Source organism: Agelaius tricolor, unplaced genomic scaffold (assembly GCF_023055355.1).
Source record: "Agelaius tricolor isolate 1412-34295 unplaced genomic scaffold, bAgeTri1.0.p SCAF_1, whole genome shotgun sequence".
In the NCBI taxonomy this organism is placed as follows: domain Eukaryota; kingdom Metazoa; phylum Chordata; class Aves; order Passeriformes; family Icteridae; genus Agelaius; species Agelaius tricolor.
The window spans coordinates 1,772,299-1,794,752 of NW_027269261.1; the positions used below are offsets into that span (position 1 = coordinate 1,772,299).

Genomic DNA, 22,454 nt, shown 5'->3' on the forward strand with positions numbered 1-22,454 from the left:
ACAGTAGTGCATTTCTAGCTCTGTTTAAAAAGAAGCTGATTCTGAGAGAAGCCACTGAACTTCCTGAGTGAGGTAAGGTCAGTTTAGGGCTGGATGAATTGCCTGGCAGAAAGGTTGTGTGGAAGTTTGGCTATCCCACCATAACACAGCAGAAGGAGAACGCCCCAGCCCTGACTTTCAGTCCTCTTTTTAACCATGCTGGCTTGTGTACATTTGGGTGGTAGGTGGGTGGAGCCATTACTCCAATTTTTTGGCTTATATCTGTCCATTTGGATGTCAGTGTAAACTGATGCAATTAATAATTGCGGCCTGCTATTGGAAATGATTTGTCTGCTCATTTTCCATAAATATTGGCTGGCTGGCTTCACCTGGCAGAAGCTGGGAATTGTCATGGCAGAGATGAAAGCCCAGAGAATATGGGGATTCGTAACTCCATGAGAGCTGTGGTGTTTTCCAGTCTAACAAGACTATTGGATTTATTCATAAGCAGGGTGCTGGACTGAGATTCAGGGAGCAATAGAGAAAGTGCAGGTATTTCAAAGCAGCTGCTGGTTTGATCAGAAAGTGAATTTCTCATTAAAATAAGCTTCAAACTAATGGGGAGACTTTTAAATGTCAGGGAAAAGTTGAAAAATATCCAGGCTTTCTAATTAAGTCGCACTTCCCATTCCTACATCTCCAGCATGGCAGCCTTTGCTCTTGCACCAGCTCCAGTGGGCAGAACCACATGTAAAATGTAGCCGTGTTTGAACTTCAGGGCTATTTATTCTACAAATGGGCTCCAATTCCAAATAACACTGATGCCAACCAGGTTTTTTCTCCCCAGGATTCAGGCATACAACACACTTTCCACTTTTGGAGCTCATCATTCCATAACTCCAGAAATTGCAATATAAACCTTGGCTACTATGCACACTTCAACTTGAAAACACAGCAGTGATCTGGGATTTTAATTCAAGCAAATTTGAGAGTGGATTAGAAATAGGATCCAGATGCATCTCTAATAGTGAAAAGAAAAATTAGCAGAACATTGGAGCTGAAATGAACTCTGTCTCTCTTTCAGCTTTTTTCCTCCCTTTTGCTTTGTTAGAGGAATTACATAGACCTAAAGCACCATAATTAAATTGTCATTTGTTCCTTGCCTTGGTAGAAGCTCTGCCCAGCTGAGCACATCTCAATTTCCACCCTGGGCATTTACCTACAGCACGGGGCAGGGAGTGGGGGGCAGTTTCTTACTTGTTTTAAGAAATTAGGAATCAGAGGCATGCAGAGCCTGTCTGGTAGAGTCTTCAGCGAGCGAGTTGCCAGGCTCTGCAGGTTATACATCATTAGCACACAGAGTGTCCAGGAGAGCCCAAAGCTTGTGCAGGTGTGCTGGCAAAGCTCTCACCACTTCCCTCCCTCCCTCCTCCCTCTCTGCCGCACTTCCAGCAAGCTGATACTTGAAACCCGATGTGGCAAAATCACAGAGAGCTCCTCTCGAGGCTGTCAGCTCCCAGCTCACCCAGCAGACGTGACGGTGAGAGGGCGCGTGGAGCCTGGAAGGGACTCGCTGGAAAAACAAAACCAGCGAGTCAAAAGCTTAGTGTGTTTTTCCATGAGTGTATGAAAAAAGTGTGAGTGGTTTTTTAAGCACTTTCAGATATTAGAAGTTTAGTGAATACAGAGACAGCTTCCTTTTTTTTTTCTTCTCTTTTTTCCTCTGCCCTTGAACTTTCAGAATGACTATAGGGAATATATCCCAGGCTGTTTTCAATGACCCATTCACGTGGTGGGTTTCTTTCAATTTTCCCAAAAGAGAGTGAGCTTCACTTGACCTGTGATCTGGCATTAGCTGCCATTATTTGTGCATCCTATTCAGATAATCAATAAAAGTGGATGGCATCTGAAAATAATTATACACACAACTCTTCCCCAGCTTCCAAGATGAAGACAGAAGCTGGGAAAGGAGCCTTTGCATATTCAGCACTTGTTAAAAGAATGAAATATAGTGCCGTGTGTTATTGTTGTATCCCAAACTGCAGCAGTTTCTTTTGACATTGCATAGCACTCTGGCCACATGCACCTGAACACAAAGCTCATCAGCTTTCCCATCCTTCCTAACTTTGCTGGAAAAGTTGTGCTGTCTGCTCGTGTGGCATGCCAAAGGGCAAGAACTCCTGTTGGAAGAAGGATCTGGCTGCGTCAGTGCCCTCTTTTTTTTAAGGAGCACCAACAGAGCTGCAGTTTTACAGCCAAATGTCCTGGCCCCAGGCCAGCGTGTGGTGACAAGTGGGTGGCCTGTGCAAGGCATGGTGTCTCTCTGTACCAGGGGATGAGCTTTGCCAGCCAGAATCCATGTTCAGCCCCCCAGCTAAAATGGCTCTGTCTCTACATGGCTCATGGCAAAGTCACCTTGAGATGTCATCATCGTCATCACCTTGGCCTGTCGTCACCTCAGGCCGTCACTGCCTACTGAAGAACCTGATTCAGGTTCTCCATCACCCGAGAGAGTCCTCCCAGCCAGGAAAGTAGTGAGTCATGTTGTATTAGAAGATATTTAATGTCTATTTTAGGAGGTTTGCAGCCTCAGCCTCCCTTCAGGCAGTGGCCAGGATGAACCATTGCTGTGAACATGAACATTCCCACTGCAGCCTCCCTGAACAGCAGCAGCACTGGATGCCAACATGGGGCCACTGAGCCGAGCAGGTGGTAGGAAAAGGAGAGGCAGAGATTTTGCCAGGACAGGCTGTAACTGCAGGGTAAGGCTGTGTCCTTTTCCTCCTGCAGCCCTGGAGAAGCTTTGTGTAGCACTGTCACAGTGGGGACTAGATCCTGGCTGTGGTCCTGTTCAGGTTTAATGGTCTTTCCATAGAGCCTGTTCATGGCCCTGTTAAAGACAGGAGGAGAGGTGGGGTGGAGCAAGGATCTGTCCCAGTGTGGCTGTTCCCACATGTTTCATTTAGACCTTTCTCTCCCGATCTGCAGAAGGAATGCCATGAAAAATTTTACAGCCTGGAGAATCCTGTGATGCCTGCAAGAGCTGACCACTGGGGACATCCAGGGTCTGGCAGCTGCCTCCCCGGAAGGAGCTGAGGACATCAGGCAACCAGCTGCTCCCAGCGGGTTTCCCAGGGCTGTTTGTGATATCTGGACAGCAGCAATTACAGGGGAGCAATTATTTTTGGCCATTACTCTGGGATCTCTGCTATCTCCTCATCTAGGCAGCAAGCAGAAGTGTTTGCTGATGGGCTGCTCCATTGTCCATCCCCAGCTTTTCTCCATGGTGGTACATTGTTTGTGGTGCTGTCTAAATCCTCCTGCCAGCCCCAACAATACCTCACACAACCCCGGCGTGTCGGGAGCTTCCAGGCTGGGAGAAACCAACCCCGCTCAGCCCGGCTCCGTTTGTGGCAAAGTGTTTGTGCAGTGATTAACTCCTGCACGGACACAGACAGCCACAAATCTCCAGGTTGTCTCACAGCCTTTTCATTCAATTAAGTCTGTTGACTTAGTCTCATTTTGAGCAGTAACTGGATTTAGATAAGGCAGTGGAAAGCAAAACATCAATTGTGTGATTCCTGGCCCAGCCGGTATGTTGATCCGAAGGGAATGTTTGTGCGGGGCGATAACGGAGGCAGTGCTGTGATTAGGACAAAGTCATTTGTGCAAAGACTTCCACAAAGTAAAAACGCTCTCTGTTAAGTGCAGGCGCTGCCCTGCCTTCCACAAACTCCCTCTTTGCCTCCCTTGATGCATCTCCTGTGAGCACACAGTGATGGAGAGGTCCTGGTCAGTCTGAAAGGGGAATCATGTTGAGGTCAGAACTGAGAGATCCCACTGGATGAATGGGCTGTGCTGGAGCCCAGCTCCCAGAGCCATAACTGCTGCAAGGTTCTATAGGGATGTAACCATTTGGGATCCAGCCAGTTACTCTTTGTCAGAAACAGACCAAAGTTATTCTGTGGTAATTCCTCCCCACAAGCTGTAAGGCATGAGTTCACAGGCAGTTCCCAGGGGCTTGATTTGCCCAACATCCCTGGGAAGAGGAGATGCAGGTGACACAGCCTCAGCACCCAGTGCTTTGTATAGAGGTGGAAAGACCCTCTGTATACAATAGCTGCTGTCTCACTGTATAAGCAAGAGGTAAGAAAGCTCTCCTATTTGCAAGCAAACATTTTTGTGATACACTCCTGTGTCTGAAAAGCTACTGCTTTCAGGCTGTAATTAGAAAATATGTCAGGGAGACATCCATTGTTATATGTTTGTCAAAAGCACATTTCTATGCGTGGCTTTTTTGATCACTTTGTTTTCTGGGTAGCTGTTAAGCTAATGGGAAGCATAGGGCATTCCTGACATCCTGCAAATCTTCAGCAAGGACCACAGAAGAGTGCAGAAAAAGACAGTGAGAAGACATTCCTTCCTCTCTTAGCTGAGGATAAGGTATGCCATTGGAACATGGCAAATGTATCTCTGACTTTCTTGTTTTCTCATGCTGGAGAGGATTTCTTCCTTTGATTCTTATTTGTGTCCTTCTGTGGCATAAAATCCATGATGTAAAGAGATTGTTCTAGCTGGTTGGACTGAGAACTGGCCACTGAGAACTCCTGGTGGCCATTGAAAGTGGACAATAGATTTTTGGTGGTTCACAAACAATGGGCTGTGTGCAGCCTCACTCAACCTGTTCCTCTGAACAGCATGGCTCACCACTGCAGGAACAGGGGAATGTGTTACTTGGGAAAAAAAGGATTTTTTTCCATTCCTCCCACCTGCTCACTTTCCTTTTGGGCCATGCAGCACTTCTCATGAGGTGAGGCTGGCAGCAATGTAAACCCAGTGGTTTAGAGAGAAGTTCTGTGCCATGGGGCAGTGATGCTTCACATCCTTACTCCTGTGTGTTGTAGTGCCCTCAGACACTCAGTATTCCCATCAGTGACTCGGACCACGGAGTGCTCATGGCTCCCTTGCAGCAAGACACTGCAGGAGTGGTGGAGGGAGCCCAGGCACTGTGGACTCTGTGCCCAGCACGTGGCTCTGCCCTGGCACAGTGTGCATCTCCTGGACTGTGTGTACACACACACACACAAACACTTAATTGTTGGCAACTTAACATATATTAAACATCTTCTGGTAATGATGAAAGATGGCATCCTCCCAGAGTTTTGCATGAGCTAATCGGCCCTTTGTGTGAAAGTGTAGGTGGGGACTCTTCTAACAATACAGAGTTGGTTAGCTCATCATCTTGGCTTTAGGGGCATTCTGATGTGCCCATCCTGCTTTCAGAGCCATGAATAATCCAGCTTTGCTGCTGTGAAAAAAGAGAGAGAGTGTAGTTTCAGGGCTTGGTGCTCAAGCCTGTTTCTCACTACAGCGGATGAACAGGGATTCACCTGTTATTCACTGGTATCACTCTTGGCTTCAGTCTTCAGCAGAAATACTGCTCTTGGTATCAGAAATGATACCTATCAGCATAATTGCTATTTTTCAGCCATCAGTTGGAATAACACCCTTGAGGATTGGGCAAGCATGATTCACTATCAAAATGAGAGGACCATCCACAGAAGTCTGTGCTGCTCACAGTTCATTTAAACCTCTGTTAACTGTCTGGATGGTGGAGTAGTAGGTTAAACCAACAAAACAGGCTGGAAGACTTGGGAGGAAGATTGATCTTAAATGTTCTTAAATGTTTATGAATACACTTCAGAAATAACCCGAGGTGAAGAAAAGGAAGTGCATAATAAGAATACACATAAGGAATCAGGTCAAGGTCATGGCACTATGCCAGGGGAGCTGGTAGACGACAAGCTCCAGTCTATATCTACCATGTGATGCTGTGGCCAGAAAGATACTTGGTGTTGGAAGGGATATTAAGAGCACCCTGTGTGTGGAGGTCCTCGTGGTGCTGGAGAGGCCCAGGCTCAGACCCACACTCCAGACTTCAAATAAAGACACTAAACTTCAGAGGAAGTCTGGAGTTGGGCAACAGGACTGATAAGAGGTTTCACAAAACACCACCTATAAGGAATTATTCTTTAAATTGGATTTGTTTAGTCTAGAAAAGACTGAGAACAGCTGTGAGAGGCTTCACTTGAGAAGACAGTAGCTGAAGGAGGTCTGGTAAAAGAGTGCAGTGGTCATAGGTCTATTTGCATGGGGGAGGACAAGAGCAGGTGAGAATTTAGGAAAGCTGTTTCCTTAAAGAGCTGGTGATGCAGAGATCTCCATCTCTGGAAGTTTCTAAGAGTTTAAGCTGATGTGTCCTGTGCGTGGCATAGGCACAGAATGACACAGAAGGGTCTTCCCACACCTACATGATTTGTTTAAATCCTTTCTGTGGCATTTGCTGCTTTCTTGGCAGTAGTAGAAGGAATGTTGGACTCAAGTTTGGTTGCTGACATGGAAAACATGCTGATAGGTGGGTATGTTTGCACAGAAAATGTTGATAAGACAGGAAAAATGATATCGTCGTCAGAAACAACAGCCAAAAGTTTTAGAAGTTCTGCTTCAAAGAATTATATTTAAGGAAAACTGCCCCTGTGGCAAAACATCTTTCATTAAACAAAAGATTTAGCTGGAAAAATTTGCAATGAGCTCTGCAGATTAGCAGCCCAGCACAATCCCAAGATATCTGAAGTGTAGTTACTTATCCTAGAAATGGTTCTTTTCACCATTTGGGATTAAGCAGAGATAACACAACACCTCTGCTTGCAATGGGAAGGTGAGGACAGAGATTTTCAGGGCAGCCAGAGAGGAGTTCACCTGTGAAAATGGCCATGGAAGAGTAAGGATTAAGAAAGACTCTGTGCAAGAAGCACCAGGTTAGGAGGGCAGTGGTATCTCTCAGAGAGCCAAGGAAAGATTGTGGTTCAGGGAAGAGAGACAGAAACCCAGGGCTCAGCAACTGCTGGTCTCACAAAGCCTGCACTTCTGTGTGTTCAGCCCAGGAAACTGCTGAGTGGGATATGAAGCTGCCATATGTTTCTGCAGATGCTCCAAGTGTGTGTGCTCCCCTTATGGATATATGCTTTATACCCAGTTTTGAAATTGGGTCAAAGTATTCCAGAGCTCCAGGAGGAAACTCCTGAGAATTTACAGACCTGAGATGCTGTGATAATGGACAGCAATTTTACTTTCCCCTGTTGAGGGGAGTGCAACAGGAGATCCACACCAAAGACAAGCAGACACCTCTGCCTGGCTGTCAGATTTATGCCAGCAAATTGGAAGAAAATTAAAAAATTGAAAGTCAGATCTGGTCCTTACTCTGAGAATGCAAAGAGGCCTGAAAGGCTGCTACATAGATATTTGTGCCTGGCATAAAACCACCACAGAAACTTCTGTGTTTCACTGGTTTTGCCATGCCTTTAATAGAATATGTCAACTGAATATGAAGGAATGAGAGGTTATTGTTAGAACAGTCTTGAGTTGGTGTAACTTCCCTTAAGAGGAGGGTGCAGTGTTCAGCTCTGCCCACTGCAGCTCAACAGCTGCCCTCCTAAACACCTCAGGCTGCAGGCTCACAATCAAAAAAATCAACAGTTCTGCAGGTGTGGGAGACAGGCGAACTTCAGTTCTCAAAAGTGGTGGGTTTTATTCCTCCAAAGCAGATTTTCCTCCAAAGCCCCAGGGAGATTTGTATCCTGAGATACCATCCCTCTGTCAGGCATGGAGGATGAGCTGCCACCATCATCATTGCTCTTAGCTTTAATTTCCAGCACAAATAGTCCCAAACCCCTCTGGAGTGGGGCATTGTGAGACAGACACGTTGCCCCTTAATGCAAAGCTAACTGTGTTTACTCTATTACTCAGTTCCCAATTGCAAACCTTATCTCACAGGAGCTTGGGATGGCTCTATAGTTTCAGGAACTTCATGGTAAAAGGGGCATTTTTTAAATACTGTGTTTTCCAGAAAGACTGTCTTTAAAAATATAGTGCAGTTCAAATCCTCTGCTTCCTTTAATTCTATTTTCAGATTGGGTTTTTTTTTCGAATTAGGTTTAGCAACATGCATGAGATGTTAGATTAAAGGGACAAGGCTTGGGTTTTCTGTGTCTGTACAGAAATAGCTGTTCCCTGGGTGGGCCAGGTGAAGCTGAGCAGAGTTATTGTCCCTTGACTTCCCCAGCCTTCTGGGTGGAGGAGGCAGGGATGGGACTGGCTGCCTGCAGGAAAGTCTGGCCAAAGGCACCGGGCCACATCCTTTGTGGAGGTAAATCAACATTGTCTGGGTGGTGCTTCTGGAACCATGACTATTTCCATCAGGATCAGGCCTTTTCCATATGGTGAGGAAGTGGTAAAGATCACAAAGGGGCAATAATTGCAAGAATCTATGGGGTTTTCCTATGTAGGTCTAAAGAATGAAAGTATGGCTCTTTCCCTTTAAGGAGACTTGCTGAGCTGATAAGACAACGAGCACAGATGCCCAGAGGAAGAGCAGTGTTGGTGTAAAGACACAGCCCCAAAAGGCAAAATGTCTGGATTTTATTTGCAGCTTTGCCAGCAGCTTCCTGGATGATTGTGGCCCAGTGAACCAGGTCTGTTGTTCCAGCAGCCCCTGTGCCCTCTCTGCACAGGCACAAGTTGTGTGTTCACTCAGGGCTTTGCACAAAAGTCCAGCAAATGCAAAGCTGCAGAGAGCCACGTGCTGTCCCTGCTTTACCCAGGAGAATGGATGAGTTAGTGCAGCCACTGGATCCCTGAGAGCAGGGACTGGATCCAGAAACAGGGGAGAGTGTCAGAGCAAAGCCCACCTTGCCCAGTGGCCCATTGCTGGCAGACAGTGCCCAAGGAAGAAAACAAAGTCAAGGTGAGCAGAGCTGAACTTCCAGAGTTGGGAGTGGTTCATGTGAACTCAGCAACCCTCAAAGGATTTCTAAACCCAGGAGCATGAGTAGTCCAGGATGAGCTCTCGGGGCACCTTGGGATTTTTAGCTTCCTTGGAGCAGGACTCATTTCTTCAGCTCTACGTCAGACCTGCTGGGTCACACAGGGCTTTTGTAGCTGCTGCAAAGAACAGCCTTCCCATGGCTGTGTCAGCTCTCACAAGGAAGTGATGCTGCCTGCCAGGGAATTGAGGCTAAATGCACTGGTGTTTCCTCATGCTTTGGAAGGGAATAGAAGTCTGGAGAGAGTTATTGTTGTGGTGTACAGGAACTTTGCCAGTATAATGTCCTGTAATAACACCTTGTCTTCCTTCAGGTCATTAAGTTACCTATTTTTTAGTACTCTTGCTCATGACAAATAGATCTTGAGTTTAGAGATGCCCTCCTTTCTCTTTCCTTTTTCCTGACTTGCAACATATATTTGGGGTGTTTTCTTCTTTTTTTATGGCGGTGCATCCAAATATCCGTATTTAGGTGTCATCTTCCAAATCTGTCTTCCAATGAGCCACGACCAGATAACCAACACATTTGTGCTCTGTCTCAGTGGGAACTAAAGCATGTGGAAATATTCTGAAGGGCACTGCAGATGATGAAACTAGATTTAGAATAAGGAAATATCTGTCTGCTCTCAGAGATAGTCTCGCATCTGCATTGTCTGTGCCCCATACCCGAGCTGCACCCTGGAAGCCACAGAGCCGAGTTAGGTGGGGGTGCCTTGTGGTGGGGTTTGTACATCCGGGCTCAGGATGGTGGGAATGTGGCTACATTCCACCTGGAGATGGCTGCTGTCCAGCTGGCTGGGAAGGGGGCTGGATGGACAGGCAGCTGTTCGCCTCGGCCAGCACGGACATGCCCAAATTCTCTTCATGTGCTACTGGAGGGTACTCAGATATTCCAGTGATGAGGGCAGTCTGAGAACCTGTTTAGACCAGAACATGGGTTTCAGTGGCAGTTTTCTGGCTGATTAATTGGGTGACTTTGTGCAAGTCTCAGCTTGCCATTGCCCTATCCAATAAATGGGAATAGCAGCATTTGTCTCCCTTTGTAAAACACTTTGAGGTCTACGGATAATCCTCCTCCTTTTTCCCACCCATCATTATGGGACCAAGTGGAATCTTACGACACATTGAGTTTCTGTGGTCTGGCGTTTGCCAAGCAGCTGAGAATGACTCTTTGGCTGGAGTTTGCAACGTCTGTGACTGCCACGTGACGTGTCATGGCAGCTCCTCCTGGAAACCAGGTCACCACTCACCTGAGAGTGCTTGAGATGGGCAGAGGAGCTGAAGTGGGCACGAGGAGGATACAGACCCCGGGGCATCCTGTAGCCACACACATCAGCAATCCATCAATAACCCACAGCACTTTGTGGTTCAAAGCTCTGCAAATACTTAAGAGTGGAAAACTCCAAACAAGAGAAGATTCCTCTTGACCACCACACTGCTCTGTTACCCTGGTGAGCAGTAGGCAGAGCTGGACAAAGATCTTCACTGGGCATGTGCAGATGTTCTCATAACATGATGTTCAACAGTTGGAATTCAAAGACCTTGTGCTGTTGTGCACTACTGATATTTTAAGACACAATTACTTCTTTCGCTGATTATCCTTGGAATCATAGAATAGAATGGGTTGGGTTGGAAGGAACCTTAGAGATCATCTAGTTCCAACACCACCCCTGCCACGAGCAGGGATGTCACCCACTAGATCAGGTTGCTCAGGACCCCATCCAACCTGGCCTTGTCCAGGGAATTTCTCCTATGTTGGGATGCAAATCCATTCTTAAATCTCATCCCAAGCAGGTACCAACAGGATGTGCTACTGAAGTTACACTATTTCTTGCAATGGCACGAAAGAAAACCTAAATGATTGCAAGTAAACCTTGAAAAAGGGAGGGAATAGCTAAGAAATCAGGTTGCTGCTACACAGAGATCTTCCCAAAGAACATTGCAAGGCTGGAGGAGCCTTGAAGAGCCAGGAAACCAAAAGAGATCAGTATCAAGTGTCAATGAGCTTACAGGAGAGAGGCTTGAAGAGAGGCTTGATCACAATCTCACAAGAGGAAGGGAAATGAGGCAGATGTATCCAGACATCTTCTGGCTGAAACTTGAAGGTGAAGGTTTTTTAATTTTTGTGGTGGTGGGGAACAGGAGCAGTAGCTTCCTGCAGAGTAATGCCCCAAGGCTCCTGTAGTCAGTCCCTGAGTGGCTAGGGGCAAGTGTTTGAAAAAATAAGCTGTAGTTGTAGGAGGAATGAGCTGGAGGTGTGTGGTGGCCTTTGCCATGTACAGGAGCAGATCAGGGGATCCTCCTGAGTCCTGCAGTTCAGGATCCAGTGATTTGGATTTCTTCTGCCACAGCAGCATTAAAGCCAACTTCATCTTCTCATCTCATCAAGCACTGAGCCCCACCAGTGGGGGTAAAGCTTTTGAGAGAGAATAGTGCTTCAAAGCTCAACTCCAAACACCATCAGTTACCTGGGCCAGCTTGAGCTGCCTCTTCTCTTGTGCTTTGCCTCCACTGTATCATTACAGGATGACAGCATCAGAATTACCTGGTGCTCTCATCTCTCCCTTAAATCAGAAAGAAACCCAAACAAACAGGTAACATAGCAAGAGCGAGTGAGTGAGTGAGTGAGTGCACATGAAAGGCTGCAATTTCCCAGAGCAGCACCCAGGGTCTGCTCCCTGGACCAGGGCTGTGAGGGACTCAGCACCTAGCTGGGCTGGCCCAATGGCTCTGTGTTTCATGAGTCCTATCAGGTATCATCTGTCCATACACAAGCTGTGCTTTACTTATAAAGTAAATTACATTACATGGGCTATAATGTACAATTTCAAAGCAGACCCACCTTAAAAACATTTTGTTTAATAAAATAACTTAATTAGAAGAGAGCTTCTGGCTGATGTGGTTGAGGCTGTGATAATTTTTCCTTCTCAAATAATTTTCTCTGTTTATTATACTTAATTATAGTGTAATTATGTATCCATCCTCTAGGCAAATTATGCAATCAGAAAATGTGAGTGGTTCATTTGCCACTGCTGTTGGGACCAGTGTTTACATCCCTAGTACAAAATATGAGCATAATTCCTATTATTTATAATATTACATATATACATATATATAAAAGAAGTTTCACACAGGATGAAGAATTGGTGTAAATATTTTATTGGCACTCATTTTTGCATCATCCACTCAATTCGTTTGTGGCCTACTAATAATGGAGACACCCAAAGCTCAGGTAAGTAAAATCTTTACCATGAATTTTCTCAAACACAAGTACATGGCTGAGGAATGTGGAAGTTGCACAGCTGAGCTCTAATTTTGATAGGAGGGTTATTATTACTTTTAAGAGCTGTTTTTGCATTTTACTTCCTAATGTTCCAGGATTTAGCACAGCAAGAGAGAAAGGAACCCCTTAATATCCAGTTGTGGAGTGTAGAGTTGTGTTCACGTTATGGGTTCAGACTAACCTATTTTTAGCCATGTGCTTCATAAACTTTCTAACCATGGCAGCCCTGACTTTAGCAGACTGAGTTGTTTGTTCTTCCTCTTGTTTCCCCTGATGGGAGTTGACAGATCATGTTTGAACATACCAAAACGTGAAGCCAAGTGTCCAAATCTTGAAAACCCTCCTGAGATGGATGTTTTCTCCTTCTTTGGCCAGCTCTCAGAGTTAATACAAACTGAATTCCCACTTGGCAATTTCAGCTTCTCTGTCTCTGCTTATTTTGCAGGATGAAGCCACTATCACCAGCAGAGCAGATGGGGGAGGTGACATATCTACTGCTGGAGCTCAGCTCCCCATGTTTGTTACAGCTGGCAGAGGTGAGACATTCACCTCACCATCCCACCCAGAGAAAGAAAAAGGTAATTCCTCATCACCCTCGCCAGCTCTGCAGCTGCCCCATGGCCTCAAACAGCCTTTCCCTCTCCCCCAAAATGCAACCACTGCCCCATTCCTCCCTCTCCCTGAGAGGAGAACTGTCAGTTGTGGTCTCTGAGGGAAAGGCACTGCCCCAGCCAGCCTGGAATAAAGCTACAGAGAGGAGAATCAAAGCCCAGATCCAGGCAGATACTTTGTGGTAACCTAAGATGCCATGAACATCTGGGGAGATTTTTCAAAGGAGCCAGTGAATACTCCTGGGCAGGGGCTGTTGCTCCATCCTGACCCACTGGGGAGCCGCATTCACACCCACACAGGGGCCAAACCAGCCCAAACAGGGTGCAAACAGCCTCTGCTCCCAGTGCTGCCCGTGGCAGCAGATGGGACACAGCGCGTGGGATGCCACATGCCAGGAGCCCCGAGCCTGGAGCAGCAGCAGCTCCATGGAGAGCTGAGGACCACAGGACAGGCGCTGACTCAGTCCATGGCAAGGAGGATCTCCCAGCACAGGGTGAGATGGAGCAGCAGCTACGTAAGGTGTTGTTGTTTTTTCCTGATGTTATCCCCATTTTCCCAGGTCCCAGGTTCAGACAGCCGTCTGCCATGGGCAGACAGCGAGACTGTGAGCTGGCACTGCTGCCATGAGCAAAGGGACAGGGCCATGGAGGCTGGGCCCTGCCAGCCTCTTCCCACAGGCATCTTGCATGGGCTGGACTCGGCTGAGACTGGGCAAAGGGTGCTCTGGCTCTGCCCTCTGCCAGAGGAGGATTTGTCCATTATAGTCTCACTTGCTTTTGGGGTGTGGCCTGAAAAAGGGAGTGTTGGAATATTTGTAGGGGGTTTTCCACATTTTGTTATGAAACCCTTGGGTTTTCCATGCCTTGAATTTGGGAGCACATACCTTAGCAAGCAATTTTACAGGTGCTTGGCTCCAAGGTGATGCTTCCCACCTGTAGGTTTGTAAATGCTCTGGAATGAGTGGTGTATTTAACTATTTCTAAGCAGTGGGGAAGCTGTGGTGCAGTTTACCTGAGGTCAGGCAGAACTCTGAAGGAAGGGCTTGGAGCAGGAGTCAGACTGCCAAGTCCCCAGCTGCCAGGCACAAGTGGGGCTCCTCCATCCTTTCTGTCCTTTCCTGGTTTTGTTTCCCCTTGTATTCCTAGGGGGGAAATGAAAGAGGGGGAAATTAAATGCAGATTATAAACTCCAGCATCTGTGCTAGGGGAACCTGCAACCAAATGCAAGTGGATGACTTTCATCCAGTATTGGCCACTGATTCTTAAAGAACTTCTTGTCTCAGAGGGAACTGGTTCAGAAACCAGCCAGGAGCTGAGACCCCAGAGCTGTGAGTGAGGACAAGGGCCACCCTTCCTGAGGTTTGATCAGTTCAATGTCAGTTATTGGGAAGACATAAGGGAAGCCTGGCCTATTTTTGTACCTTGGAGCCCCCCTGGAAGCTCAGCCCCAGAAATGTGTTCCAGCACATGCTGAGCCTCACGGTGTCCAGGGGAGCATTGCACCCATATCTGAGCTGTCGTGAGCTAAAGCCAGCAGAAGGAGCTTTCCATTCACACCTTCTGCTTTCATGTCAGCATGCCATAATGACATGAGGCAGCAGATGGATGCAGAGCAGGAAGAATATTTGGACATATTAGGCAATGGGGATTGGTCCATTCAGCTCACACATCTCCAGCTCAGAGATCACAAGGCTGCAAAGGACCAAACTGAAAGCTTCTCATAAATAGAAGCAAAATGGGCTCTGCACAGGTTTATTGAACATTTTATTTAAACCACCAGCTCCTGTCCCAGCCTGCATAACCCCACACCATGCCCTTTAAATTGCTAACAGAATGACCCCATTTTCATTGGGTTCAGAGTCTTTCTCAGAGTTTCCACCTTTCCCCTCTGGGGAAGGACTGAACAGCAGACATCCAGCTAAAATCCCGTGTCAACAGATGAAGGTAAAACACACTTTTCAGTCAGCTATGGGATGTGTTTCCCAAAAGCTCTGGTATCTCTGGTCCTCTCTACTTTGTCTGTGAAGCTATTACTTTGTCTGATAGAAGGGAACTATGCTCGACCATCTGGTAGCAACACCACCATAATTTAGGTGGCTTCACTCACTCTGCCATCAGCAACAGGAATGGAACTTCCTTCATTTCCCTTGATCTCTCAGCCCTGTGCTAGAAAGAAAAAGCCAGAAGGACTGTGGGGGAGTGAACTGTACCCTGAACTGGCTTTTTGAGTTTTGAGGGACATCTCTGATTGTGAGTGAGATTCCTTCACAATTAGGACATTTCCCATGGGCACAGGGATGAAGAACTCAGTAACCCCAGTTGGGAGAAGACACTGGGTGTCATCCTATGTGCAAATGCCACTTTCACCTCCAGCAAAGCCTGGGGACTGGGATCACATCACCTGGGCATCATGCCTGGGGAATCACCACTGAGATCAATGTCACCAAACAGCACCACACACACAAACACACACACACACACACACACACACACACACACACATACATCCAGCATGATTGTGAGGGAGGTGCTGAGCTCACTCCTGTCCAGTGTGGAGAGACCTCCATCAGGGACCAAGCCATTTCTTCATCCCATTGCTCGTTCTCTTAGAAACCTGAACCAAGGAAACTTCTACTTGCTGCCATTCCTCTACATCAAGAGGAATATCCAGACCTGCACTCCTGTTTATCCACTCCTGGTGAGCGTAGTCAGACAGTGAAGGCCTGGATGCTGGAGTTTATGGCTTAAATCAGTGGGATTATTCATGAGCTGAGAGATAACCATGTGCTTTTATGCTTGGCTGGAGCAGCGTCTCAAGCTGACAGCTGGGAGTCAAAAGCTCTGAGTCACCGGGTCCCTCCTCTCTCTCCTTCCTGTGGGACCAGTCTGCCCGTGTCTGCTTCCCTGCCTGCCGCATAAGGAGGGTGCCAATCGCTTTTATCTGATGGCTGCTTTCAAATGGCCCTGAAGGCCTCTTCTGGCCTGATGAAAATTCAGTAGAAGCTGGACTAGCGTGGAAAGATGGGAGGACATTTAACTAATGAAAGCGCTGGGGCTCAGGAAGGCAATTACATCCTTTCTTCCTCCTGCCATTCCCACACAGGCTACTGGTGATTGCTGCAAAATCTTCTTGGGGCAGAGAGGAGTGGGAGGCCATGGAAAGGGTGAGACAAGGCCCTCGGAGCTCGGGGGAGGCTCTGTGGTGTGGTGGTTGGGGTGACCAGCACAGCAGGTTCCCAGCAGTAGTTACACCTTAAAAGAGGCTCCTTTCAACTAAAAACTTGATCCTTCAAGCCTCTGCTTCACCTATCTACTTTGTAAAACAAAAATAGGCACAAAAACTAGAGACATAGGGAGATACATGGGCCAAATGCACGTATTTTATGCCCCAATTTACAGTAAGTCCCCAGATGGGTTTTCACATTTATCATGTATGTCTCTAAATAAAAGATGATTTTAAATATAGACCCCATCCCTTGCCCTGCTGTTCCTGTGCAGTGTTGGTCAGTACTGCAGGGGGTCTCTCTCCCTGTGGACCTGTGCAGGACCCACTCAGTGCTGAGCTTCAGGAGAGACAAGCAGTGTGAGCTGCCCAGGGTGCAAGGGGCTGACTGGATCGAGGGCTCGTGGTGCCTTTTCTTGGTCCAGTTGTCCCCTTGCCACCATTCCTGGGAGGAGAAGTTGTTCCTGCAGCCCTGCTTCAGTGCACCCCTGGTTTTGGGGGAAACTGCCTTTGGCATATGCCTGTAAGATGGGCTGTTCTGCACCTCCCTGTTGGTTAGCAAGTCAAATAGGAGAGTGTGAGAAACCCTGCATAGCTACAGCTGCTGTGCCTAGGAGAGAGAGCAGGCAGAGGAGCTGTGGGCATCCTTCCAGCTGCCCCAGCATCAGTAAATACAATTGCTCTCACTTTCCATTGATAGACATCAAAAAGCAATTAAGAATCAAGCTCTTCAAATTGATAGGTCTCCTGAATTTGAAACATTTTTCATTATTTAGCTGGTATCACTGCCTAGATTAGATTATTTTTTTAAAGGGAAGATTAAAATAAACAGTATTTATGGTTTAATTATTTGAATGACTAAGAAGCTACAGCTTTATTTTTACTTCACAGAAGAGCAGGAGATGTTTTTAATGATATGTTTTACTCACATAGGACCTTTCATCCAAGAATCTCACCCTGCTTTTCAAATAATTAATTAATCCTCGTACCTCTCCATGAGACAGTTATTATCTCTGATGTTACTGATGGGTAAGCAAAGGCACAAAGACGTCAAGGCACAAACTGTTTTCCAAATATTAATTAACTAATTCTCTCAGCACTCTGTGAGACTGTTACTATCTCTGCCACTACCACTGGGTAAACTAAGGCACAAATCTGGAGTAACTCACCCGAGGCCATGCAGGTGAGTCAGGAGCAGCACTGAGAATAGCAATGCGCGGGCTCTGAGCTCATTGTTTCCAGCAAGTCCTACCCCGTATTCCTGACACTGGGCAGCACATTCCCCGGTGTGAAGCACAGCTGAAACCAGCTGCTTTGTGAAAATGTCTCCTCTGCTCTGTCTCCATCCATTGGAGACCGTGTTTGCCCACATCAATCTGCAGTTCCTTTTGAACTTGTTGTGGCTGGTGGAAGCTGGAGGAGCAATGTTTGTTTTCAAGGCCCTGGGGAGCTCTGAGATGGTGGTGGGGCTGTCCAGCAGCACACAGTGCTTCTAGAGCTCATCCCTGTGCCAGCCTGTGTGCCATCCTTGGGCCAGCACAGCCTCGGGCTCAGCCAGGCACAGGGTGCCATGTGCAGGGCCCCAGGTGCAATAAGCTGAGCTGCTGAACCTGTGTGTGTGTCCTGCCCCATTTCCCCACCTGCTCCTTTGGCACACAGCAGCAGGGTATCTGTAAGGGAATGTGCCAGGGAATGTGGAGGAACTCAGCAGGCAAACCCCCCTTGTCCCTTGCACAGTCCATCAGCTCAGGCTTGGTGGGTGTTCATCCCACAGAGCTAGAGCTTTAGTCCTCCCCAGGAGGGAGAGGAAAGGGCAGGAAGCTGGAGGCACTCTCTGCCCCCATGAAGGGTCCAGCTGTAGGATTCTCTGCACAGGCACCTGAACCCTCACCACAAGCACATCCCAGCTGAGCTATTTCAAACATGGGCTTGGCCCCATCAAATGCAGTCTCATTTCCACATGAAAGGGCTGGAGAAATATGAAGCCAGCTCATCTGTATTGATAAAATTTGGCATTACTTTCCGCCAGTTATCTAAGCTTTCTGTGTACATTAATCACAAGGCAAAAACCTGGAAGATGGGGTGCATCTCAGCTGTCTTTCTGGGGGTGGGGTTTTTTTTGGTTGGTTTTCCCTTTTTTCCCCTAAACTTCCTTTGTCCAGTTGCACTCTGCTGGAGTCTGATTGCTCTCTCCCCTCTGCAGTTTGGATGCCTCACTGTCAGTGCTCCAGCTCTGATGCAAGCGCTGGGGTGCTGAGTTTGCCAAAGCTGGCACGAGCAGCCCGTGCCCGTCTAGACACGGTCTAACTGTGGCACTAATGCCAGGCTTCCAGAGGCTGAGCTCCGCGTTCCTCAGAGCTCTGCCCACGGTCAGCACTTTGATCTTTATCCTTGAAAACCACAGCCATTGACAAAGGTAAAATGAATTTCTGACTTTGAAAGACTTTGATGGCATTCCCCTGTTTTGGTTTGCATTTTGGTTGTTTTTTTTTTTTTTTGCTTCTCCTTTGCTCTTCCAGCTGAACTTCATCATAAAGCTTCTGATTACAGCTGCAGCTCCAGGACCAGAGAGAGGTCATGCTGTCTTGCTTTCTGCTGGTTTAAAATCTGAAGGGGAAACCCTGGGACACTTCTGAGACAGTCTGCCAGTGAGTGAAATGTGAACTGTAATGGGAATCAGAGATAGAGGCCCCTCAGGATCTGCTCTTGTACCTTCTTTAGAAAAACAAACCAAAACAAAGCAGTCCTGAGTAAGGCCAAGTGTCAAGAGCAGGAGAGAATGAGAACTATTTGGTGTTAGATTTCTAGCTGGAAATCTGCAGCCTGCCAAGCACTGCTATTTGCCTCCATGTATCACTGGCTGAGCTGAGGCAAGGCCTTCTGTCAGACTTTGTACAGCAGTGCTGTAAGGGAGCCCTGCCTAGAGGTGCTCCTCGTGACATAAACACGGTGAGCAAATCCTGTGTTGCTGCTCCTTCTTCTCAGTGGGAAGGGTCACACCTGAATTCACTGAAGGGCTCCAGGTGCCTTCATGGCAGTGATCCCATCAAGGCTGTCAAAGAAGACAAAGATGGCATCTCTGCTGGCAAGCTGTTGGGCCCAAACCTGGTGGCTGTGCTGTCACATACAGCTGGACAGTGACTGTGGTGCCTCGTGTGTGCAGCCATTTCTGACACTTTTCCCTGCTCTGAGTTGCAGGGTTTGGCTCTCTGAGGGGAAGTGCTGCACATCCCTGAGCAGTTCTCTCTGCTAGAGAAAAAGTCAGCAGCTTTGAGCCAGACTTTTCTCTTTATGAGGTTATAAAAGCCAGTTGTGAGGTGTCTTATCCCTTTGAATTTACTGGGGGAAGCACTTTGTATGAGGGACCTTCAGTGTGTGCTTCCACCAGCCTGGATGAATTTCAGTTAATATGATGCAGGTTAATACCATGCAGGTTAATACCATGGACAGTGCAAAAGGGGGAGGCTTTAATTAAGGGAGATGGGCAGTGTTTATTTGCATATCTGTAAAAATCTTCCAGGGACTGGCAGTGAAACCCAGGTTTGCTGAGGTCAATGGGATTTTTGCACAGATGGCCAGGTGGGCCCAGCCCTCTCCCTAAACACCTGCATGGGAAAGTCCGGAGACCTTAAGGGATGGCAGTGACTGGAAGCACCTACAGGGACGGCCAATCCCAAAGGCAGAACATCTCAGAGCACATTTTGGGAGTCCAGCTCCTGGTGAGGAGAGCCCATTTGCTAAAATGCACTTTGTTAAACAAACAAGTGAAAACCAGCTCTGCCTTCAAGGTGACTGGCTCCCAGCTGGAGCTGGCTACAAACTTTCTTCTTATCATATATAAATATCACATATACACACACATAGTTGGCAAGGAAAAACCTTATCTAGGTGGTATGTCTGTCTGAGATAGAAGGATGTTTACATTTTATGTGTATAAACTCACATAGATATATTCCTAATATCTAAAAAAAAAATTATTTTCCTGAACCCTTCACCAGTTGATTCACAAATGTCAAATGTTGAGACAATATACTAAATAGAAATGTTGACTGTTTCCCATGGAGATTTTTCTGCAGCCTTGAAGAAGCTCTACTCAACATTTGTTTTGAGATTCAAAGGAATTTGATTAACATTTTGCTGTTGCCCATTGCTGAGTACTCTGAGTTGAGCTGGGACCAGAGGAGCACTGGATGAGTAAAGCTCTTCTCTTATTTACAGCCTTGTTGAAACAATGAAGTAGCAGGAATCCCCTTGGAGAGCAATGGATCACAGCACTTGTCAAGATCATTTCCAAATCAAAGATGACTTCCAAGGAGCAGCAAGAGTATAATTTTGGAGCCAATCGAGCCAATGGCAAAAATCCCAATTTCTGCACAGTACTGTTAATGGAGCCTCTGAAATTTTGGAGCTTCATGTATTATATATATTATATACCATAAGATTATATTGTGGCTAAAAGGTCCTGCCCAAATTCAGCATCTGTGAGCCTTACAGAGGTATGACCCCAAAAAGGAGTGATGAAAAAGGTCAGCCTAGTTTTAAAAACAAATACCACAATTATAATGAGGCCAAAGGGAGAATGAAGAATTCAGTACTTAATATACTGACACCTGCCACTTGCAAAATATCTCCACCACTAGAAACAAATATCTGGGAGAGTTTGGAAAAGTTTGGTCACTCATTTGTTCCTCCTTTGTTTCCATTTCAGTCACTGCTCCATCTGTCCAGTGACATTGCACTGGACATTGCTAAATGTCACAAAGTGAAGCTGCCACAGTTGCTCCATGTGCTGCTCCCAGGTGAGAAGGCAACAGGAACAGCTATAATTCTTACCAAAACAAAACAAGGCAAAAGAATATTTGCTAATGTTTTTGGATATAGTTGTTAGGTCCCAGGCACAGAGATTAGTCAGAGTACCCATAAATATCACTGTCACTGAAACCCTGATTTCCAAGTTCTTCGCTCCCAACACTCGCCAGCTTTGAAAACCCAGCTGAGCTCTGGCTGCTGCACTGGGAAAACCAATCTCAAGAACTGGGATTTGCTCAGTTCTTGGTCCCCACCAGACCATTTCAGGAGGGGAAGCAGAGGCACATCCATGTGGTGCATCTCCCAGTAGGAAAATGTCCCCATTGTAAATCCTCGAGCTTCAGTCCCGATGTCACAGCTTCCAGTGGCATCATTGGAAGGGACCAGCCCCAGGGTGACAGAGCAGATGTGGAGCCTGGCAAAACACCCAGGCCAAGTGTCACAAGTGCTCAGGTCAGTTTTCTCTCTTCTCTGCACATCTCTGCTGGGAACCAGAGTCCTGGTCCTAATAAATATGGCAGTTGTGACTGTCATTTAAGAAAATTCAGTTTCCTAGAGAAACCTCAGACAAAAGAACAAACCCAAGATATTTATCACTTCACACTACGTTAATGCAAACAAAAACATTGCACACTGCAATAAATCCATTACAGAGTCTTACCAGAACAAACTGATATTCCCATGGGGCCAATTTCAAGCTGGAAGGGTTTGGGTTGGTTTTTGCTATTAATATTCTTTCGTAATGGAGAAGGCATTTTTCAATTGAGTGAAAAACTTTGCCTCCAAAAATGTCCCATTTCATTGAAAGATTTAGAGGTTTCAACAAGAAAAAACGAACACCAGCAATTCAATGATTGCCTGAGTGAGAGATTTCTTCAGTGTTCCCCCTCTCCCTATCACCTCAAAAAAGTCAAAAAGTAAAATATTAACTGAAAGAACCAAATCCATCCATGTCATCAACATTTTTCACGAGGGAGAGCCACAGTCCCTGGCTACCTCCATCATTTACTTTGCAATAATGATATGTTTATGTGTTAACCCCAGAATTAGCTTGGCTGAGCCCGGAATGCCCACAACAAGTCTCTGAGGGACATATTTGTACCTGCAGAGCAGGACTGGGTGCAGTCACACACAGGCAGGACCAGCCCAGGAGAGAGAGTCCCCTAGATTTGCAGAAGCAGAGCTCAGCAAAGCCTGGCTGAATGGCACCATTTAAGGCTGAAAGGAGAGCCCAAGTGCCAGCCAGCACAAGGAGATAAGGAGCACCCTGGAGAAGGGCACAAAGGTGGCACTGATGAGCAGCGCTTGGCTTTGCTCCCACAGGGGTCACAGCTGGGTCCTCTATTAAATTTTGCTCAACACAGCAGTATTGAGAATTATACCAAGTTACTCATTAGTATTTGACAGTCCTGGCATCAGCAAAGACAGTCAAAGGCTCTGTTATCTTTTTTTATAAGCTGGAGAATTTGGCTCTGAGAAGGCAAAGGTCCAGCAGAGCATGTGGGAGTATCACTCATGTAAGTAAAGTGGTACCTTTGTCTCTCTGAAGGTGCATCCTGGGTTTATCTACAAGAGCCTCCATCTGGAAATACCAGTGACTGGTAAAAATGTGTCTATTCTGGATTTTTTAAAAATTATCTATTATACTAGATGGAGAAACTATTTCCA

General features: G+C 46.7%; 1 protein-coding gene across 1 annotated transcript in view; it reads right to left on the reverse strand.

Annotated features, from left to right (window-relative positions):
• The window catches only part of BMP2 (bone morphogenetic protein 2), a 199,512-nt gene that overhangs the window by 28,168 nt on the left and 148,890 nt on the right, over nucleotides 1–22,454 (reverse strand). The window contains exon 4 of the transcript XR_011681361.1: nucleotides 13,767–13,896. The gene's annotated coding sequence lies outside the window, so the exon portion shown is untranslated. The remainder of the gene's footprint in view (nucleotides 1–13,766; nucleotides 13,897–22,454) is intronic.